Here is a 7,307-nt window from a genome sequence, read left to right as displayed (position 1 = left end):
GAAACTCCGTCTCAAAAAAAAAAAAAAAAAAAAAAATTGATGCTGTTAAAATATAAATGAAAATAATAATAAAAGAAGAAGGGCAAGTTTTCCAGCTGTCCCCCTCTTCCTCTCCAACCTTATCTCCTGACTGGATTCCTGACCGCTCCCAAGAAACACAGGCTCTTCATTCTTTAAAGTATTCACTCACCTCAAATCAAGGCAATGTAAAGATGAATAATTACACTTTGCAGGTGATCTGTATGTATGCCAAATTTTGAGATGCGTTGAAAGAGGAAGTTCTTTACCTCTCTGTCTTCCCTTATTTATTCTCATTTAATCCTTTCCTCCATTCGTTCCTAACTTGCGCGCATTTCTTTAGTGTTATCTACGACTTGTGGGCGTTTATTTACTTTTTTCCTACAAATGCGCACTCCTGGCTGAGAGAGAGGGCCGCTCTGCCAGTCGGTCCCGCCTTCTGACGTCGACCATTGGCCGGCTCTGCCAGTGCTCCCTTGATTGGTTGCTGCGGGCTGGCCCGCTGCTTCTCAAAGTTGGCAGGAAAGCCGCGACATGGCGCAACGGTGGTGGCTGCGGACTCATTCTCAGGTAGCCCCACGACCCTACGGCTGCAGAGGTCGCCGCCACTCAAGGTGCTGGCAGAGCAGCTGCGGCGCGGGAGTGAGGCCATGGTCGCGGGCGGCGGCGGGCCGCAGGCTGCTGGAGCTGGCGGCCGTGTGGATGCAGGGCACGGTGGTGATGGCGGACGGCGGCAGGCGCTGCTGCGGTACCCAAGAGGGACCTTCTCAGTCCGCGGCCTGGAGCGGGTGCCGCCGAGGCAGCCCTGCCTCGTCCCAGGTAATGCCCGGGCCTCACCGGGGACCCTCTTCCCAGCCGAGAAGTTGCCGAGGCTAGATTCTTCAAATCCGGTCTTGACACTCTAAAGGGAGCGGGGCGCGACGGGGCTGGCCTACCTCCGGGCCTCTGCCCCGGCACTTCCCGCCTGGGTACCCTTGCTCCGGTCCTTCCTCCTCCTTCCTCCGTCAAGTTGATCTGATGATAAGCATCACCTACATTCCCTTTAACAAATCCAGATTACCGGGACTCTTCCACCTCCTAGTGTGAATTTCTGGTGAGGGACCCGGGCACCTGCATTTATCACAAGCCCCCTACCCCAGTTGATTTCCTTTTTCGTCTTCAAGTTTTGGGAAATACTGTCCTTAACGTCTCAACTCAAGTGTACCTTTCTCAGGGAAGTCCTCCCTAACCCCTAGGAACGGGAGACCCTCCTGTACTGCTCCTTCATTGAACTGTCATGGGCTGTAGCTCACTTACGTTTACCTCCTCTTTTTTAATTTTTATTTTTTGAGGGAGTCTCACTTAGTCGCCCAGGCTGGGGTGCAGCGGCACGACCTCAGCTCACTGTAGCCTCCACCTCCCGGATTCAAGCGATTCTCGTGCCTCAACCTCCCGAGTAGCTGGCATTACAGGTGTGTGCCACCACACCCGGCTAATTTTTGTGTTTTTGTGTNGAGCAGGTGTGTACTGGGAGAGTGCTCCTGAGATTTTCACTCTGCTCTCCCCCCACTTTTTTTTTTTTTTTTTTTATAGGATTTTGCTCTGTCGCCCTGGCTGGAGTCCAGTGGCACGATCTAAGCTCACTGCAACCTCTGCCTCCCAGGTTCAAGCAATTCTCTTGCCTCAGCCTTTGAATAGCTGGAATTACAGGTGCCCGCCGTCATGCCCGGCTCACTGTTTTTGTTTAGCAGAGACTGGGTTTCGCCATGTTTGTCAGGCTAGTCTCCTGGCCTCAAGTGATCTGCCCACCTTGGCCTCCCAAAGTGCTGGGATTACAGGCGTGAGCCACCGCGCCCTGCCCGCTTCGTCTCAAGTGACCGATGCTCAAACTTGAGCGCGTATGTCTCTCCTGGAGGGCTTGCTAACGCTGGGATGGCTGGGGCTCCACCCTCAGGGTTCCTGAGTCACGAAGTCCAGGTGGGGCTGGAAATTGCGTTTCTAACCAGCTCCCAGGTGAGGCTGACGCTATTTTGGTCTACTTTGGACTTTTAAAAATGTTTTATTTATTTGAGATAGGGGACTCACTGTGTTGCCCAGGCTAGCCTTGAGCTCAAGCAATCCTACTGCTCAGCCTCCTTGGGTAGCTGGGACTACAGGCCTGCACCACCACGCCTGGTGTTTGGGGGCCATACTTTGAGAACCACTGGGACAGACTGAGCTTCAGGAAGGCCAGAGCTGTGTGGTCCTGACCACTATATCCTTAGCATCTGGCCCAGTGCCTGACACATAAGTGCTCCAATTACCAATTGTCTTGAGTGACAGGCAGTAGACATCCATCTCACTTGTTCACTGAGATGTCAATGGAGCAGGTGTTACACACCAGCCCCCCATGTGCAGCGCTGGGATGCAGCCAAGAGCCAAATAAAGCCTGCTGGGAGATAGGCGGTGAGCATGTGTCCCAGAGAATCACTGATCCCTGGGGAGCCTTGAGGATGTACAAGGTGCTGAGTGGCCCTCGGAGGCTTCTAGAGGATGTGAGGTCTAAGCTGAGGAGATCTGAGGATATGTTGGCCTTCCTTCCCCTCGGCTCCCTCCCCTGGGAGATCAGGCCAAGATCACTTCATTCCTAAGGGACCCTCCTGCTCAGTCTTGGAGTCTTAATTAGAGGCAGATAGGTCAGTGGTCTGGCCTGAGCTGCTTTGGATTCAGACAGGCTTAGGAGAATTCCTGGCTCCACTCCTTCCCAGCTGAGCTGCCTGGAGCACTTTTGTTAACTTTTCTGGATTTGTACTCTTTTGTAAAAAGGAGTTAATCATTCCTGCCTGTTGTGTAGATTCAGTAAGTAAACAACTGCCTTAACACTTCGCCTAGCTTGTAGTGAGGGTGCAAAACACTCTCCTGTCCCCTCCCTCACCGCCTTGCCCTTCAGCCTTCTGTCTGCCTGCCCTCAGCCCCAGCACTGGTCTAGGACAGGGTCAGCAAACCACAGGCCTCCCCTTTTCACATGTCCTACAAACTAAAAATGCTTTTTAATCTTTTATTCTTATTATTTTTATTTTGGAGACAGAGCCTCACTCTGTGTCTCAGGCTTGAGTGCAGTGGCACAATCATAGCTCACTGCAACCGCCACCTTCCAGGTTCAAGTGATTCTCGTGCCTCAGCCTCCTGAGTAGCTGGGATTACAGGCGTGTACCACCACGCCCGGCTAATTTTTATAGTTCTAGTGGAGACGGGGTTTCATCATGTTGGCCAGACTGGTTGGTCTCGAGCTTCTGGTGTCAAGTGATCTGCCCACCTTCGCCTCCCAAAGTGCTGGGATTATAGGCATGAGCCATTGCACCTGGCAAGTTTTTACATTTTTAAATGGTTGGAAAAAAAATGACATGTGAAAAGTATTTATAATTCAAGCATCAGTGTACGTAAGTTTTGTTGTTGTTGTTTTTTGAGACAGAGCTTCGCTCTTGTCCGGGCTGGAATGCAATGGCGTGATCTTGGCTCACTGCAACGTCTGCCTCCTGGGTTCAAGCGATTCTCCTGCCTCAGCCTCCCAAGTAGCTGGGATTACAGGCATGTGCCATGACGCCTGGCTGATTTTTTGTATTTTTAGTATAGATGGGGTTTCTCCATGTTTATCAGGCTGGTGTTGAACTCCCACCACAGGTGATCCGCCTGCCTCGGCCTCCCAAAGTGCTGGGATTACAGGTGTGAGACACTGCGCCCCACCATAAGTAAAGTTTTATTGGAATACATTGGTAATTTACAGAATGTCTCAGCCAGTGTCCCACTACAGCTATAGTTGAGTATCTGGGACAAAGATCCTATGGTGGGAAAAGCTCAAAATATTTACTGTCTGGCCCTTTACAGAAAACGTTTGCCAACCCTTTCCCTTAGCCTTTGCCCAGCATGTAACCCATGCTGCTTGGTGTTGGCTTGCAGGCAAAGCCCCTTGCAGGCAGGCTGGGGCAGTCTCCTGTCTGGTCTCAACCCTGGCCTAAGGCTCACAACTAGTAAATACTTCATTGTTTGAACCAATGGGCATTGGTGAACTTGCCTGACATACCCACTGGCCTGAATGCCAGCTGGCAGGGCCATGTCATTTCCTTTTGTTAATTAATACCAAATCCAACTTGACAAAATTGAGTCACTTCCTTCAGGCAGGGAGGCAGGGAGGTAAGCAGGCCACTAAAACACAATGTAATGTTGCAGGCAAGAGCCAGGTGGTGCAAACAAGGACAGCTGATCCAGGCTTGAGGGCTCAGGAAAGTCTTCCTGGAAGAGGCAGCCCTGAAGGATTCACTGGAGTTGCCTGGGACTGAGAGTGTCCTGGGACGTGGGACTTTCAGTGTTAAACAGTTGGGCACCCTCTGTCTGGGTGCAGTGGCAGGTGACTTTGCAGCTCCATGGAACAGCCGGTGCAAAGGCTTGGAAGGATAGAGCCTTGTGCATTTGGGGAGCCTGGCTAGGACAGCGGTGGAAGGAAGGAGGGCTCTATCCTGATGAGCCTCAGGGCTGTCTAGAAGGACATGCCTGCTCCAAGGTGGCCTTGAGCTCTGCTCACTGCACTGCTGCTCTAGTGCTATTCCTCCACTGCCTCTTCCTCTGGCACATCCAGGAGTTTGTTTCCATAAACTTAAGGTGCTGAAGATGCTGAGTTGATTGAGAAGCTCTCCTTGTCCTCAAGCTGCTCTTTGTCTGCAGGAGAAGCAGAGAAACCATGCTTACCTAGATCATGCTGTGATCAACTGGTTCTGGAGGCAGGAGGTGGATTAGAGAATGTTGACTGCAGCTGTGAGGTGGGGGTGGTTTTGAAGTGGAGGAAGCTGGCAGAACATGGGCTGGGAACCATTGCAGTGGTCATGGCAACTGGGGGGCGTGAATGTGGAAAGGAGAGGGAGGGACAGAGTGGAGAGCTGCTTTGGAGTGGAAGAGAGTATGGGCCGGTTTATCTCATCGCATGCCTTTGAGTTCATCCGGCTGGCTGTGTGTGCCTTCCTAGTAGAGCTCCTGTTCCCCTCTCGTGGTCAGAATGTCCTTGGGCTTGTTCTTCTCTTCCTGGGCCTTCAGTTCTACTTCTGTCGGTTCCAACCCTACCAGCACTTTAGGCCCATTCAGAGGGGACAGCAAGTGCATTTTCAGAACTGGCCTCTTACAGAGGGACCCAAGTGGATTGTGAGGAGGAGCTCTGAGAAACCTGAGCACATCCTGCCTGAGGTTGAATGGCGGGATCAGGGGTCAGCTTGCCTCACTTTCTTCTCAAAGCCCCAGGCCCCATGTACAGTGCAATGAAAGCAGCCTCATAGGGCAGGCAGTGGGGCTCCACCAGGCTTGTCCTTCCTGCAGTGTTTGGAGTTTTCTTTTACATAGTTGGGTTTTGTGTGGTTGAGATTGGCCAAGTTTTGCTTTGAAGGAGAGTCACTTCCCCAAGGGAATGGGAAGTGAGTGTCACAGTTAATATGTCATTAGTTAATCCGGGTGGCAGCCTGCCCTTGTGTGGATTTGCTTGTATGTGCTGGAGGTGGCAGGGATAGGTCCAAGCTGTTGGAACAGTGGGGCAGGGGCTGCCTGCGCAGCCTTTCTGGCAACATGGAGGGAAAATTGGATTTGCTTGGTAACTGTCAGAGGGTATCTGCAGAAAGAGGATGGGTCCTGTGCACAGAGACTAGTCACATACTCTAGCTTTGAGCAAGGAATGGGATTAGAGGAAAGCGGAGGTTTTCTGCCTCTGCCTCAGAGCAGCCTGTCTAATTATAACTCATACTCTGATGGGAGTGTCTCCTCCATTCCTTGGGCATGATTACAGTTTACGTGACGGTTTTGTTTGGCCTAGTAAAATCGGAAACCAAAGAAGATGGCTGGGCACGGTGGCTCACGCTTATAATCCCAGCACTTTGGGAGATTGAGGTAGGTGGGTTGCCTGAGGACAGGAGTTCCAGAGCAGCCTGGCCAACATGGCGAAACCTTGTCTCAACTAAGAATACAAAAATTAGCCAGGCATGATGGCAGACACCTGTAATCTCAGCTACTCAAGGAGGCTGAGGCACAACAGTCACTTAAACCCAGGCAGCGGAGGTTGCAAGGAGCTGAGATCATGCCACTGCACTCCAGCCTAGGTGACAGAATGAGACTATCTCAAAAGAAAAAGAAAAAAAAAAAAAGGACATTACTATGGGTTTTCTTCTTCTAGGAAAGTACTTGATGGTGATAGGAGTGGTACAGGCATACAGCCCCGAGCCACGCCTGCAGGCTGTGAAGATGACAGACTTTTCTGATAATCCCATCCGTGAAAGTGTGTGGGAACTGGAAGTGGAAGATTTACACAGGAATATTCCTTAGATGACATTGGAACTGTTGTTAAAAACAACCAAAATCCTGAAATGATTTAAAGTTTATAATGATGTGGATTTCATGGATATTTTTCAATGCATATTTTTCAAAAGTTTCTCAGAGAGCCTTGCTTTGGTTGACCAAGGAGTCCGGATGTCAGAATGTTTAAATCCTGGGATACTTCAGTGACAGGCTCTGCTGCCCCTTGCTTTGCCTGCGTTTGCTGATGAAAAGCAGATATTTTTTTCTTCCTGGTGTGTGTGTGTGTTAATTCTCTCTCTCTCTCTATCTCTTGGACACAGAAGTCTCATGTTGCATTTTCCAAATTTTATGCGTAGTGATACTTTTTCCATTACTGCTGTGTCCCTGTTTTATAATGCAAAATTTATCTCAGTCATTGCCTGTGGTGATTGAAGTGTGGTTATGGCAGGAAGACAGACTGTGTAAAAAAGGAATGACATCATGGCTCCTCATCTTCTTCATCAGCATCTACCATAACCAGTTTGCAAGTCGAATGGCACTTCCTAACAGCAGGCTTGGCGGCCCCCAAAAGACAACAGCTCCCTTTCTGCTTTGGACACCACTCAAACATTTAGAAACCGCTCTATTCATTTCCCTCGGCTAGAGAAGGTGATACCTTCTTCCATCACTCAGATGTTGAGACATTTTGAGAATTTCTTGTTGAAATGAAAAACATCAAGATTAAGGATGCCTTTTAGGCCTTAGCTAAACTTCTGCTTCATAACTTTGGATGAGACATGGCAAGCCTCCTGGTTTAGAGTTCTTTTGTCTTTTTGTATGGAATGACTTGGTTGTGATTTGAATTTTGGGTTTCTGCTGTCTGCTTAATACTCATGCCTGATTTTTTGAGATTGTACCTATCAAGGGAGTTGGATTATGTTCTGACATGATTATAGACTTTTGCCTGGATTATTGATATTCTACCTCTAATAAATTGTTTAATATGCTGTATAGGTTTTTTTTTT

General features: G+C 49.6%; 1 pseudogene; it reads left to right on the top strand.

Annotated features, from left to right (window-relative positions):
- Window positions 1–6,330, top strand: part of LOC108315410 — a 12,104-nt pseudogene extending 5,774 nt beyond the window's left edge.
- The last annotated feature ends 977 nt before the right edge of the window (window positions 6,331–7,307 follow it).

Source organism: Cebus imitator, unplaced genomic scaffold, assembly GCF_001604975.1.
Source record: "Cebus imitator isolate Cc_AM_T3 unplaced genomic scaffold, Cebus_imitator-1.0 Scaffold171, whole genome shotgun sequence".
In the NCBI taxonomy this organism is placed as follows: Eukaryota; Metazoa; Chordata; class Mammalia; order Primates; family Cebidae; genus Cebus; species Cebus imitator.
The sequence above is the reverse complement of the archived record's forward strand: the minus strand, read 5'-3'. Positions and strand labels throughout refer to the sequence as shown.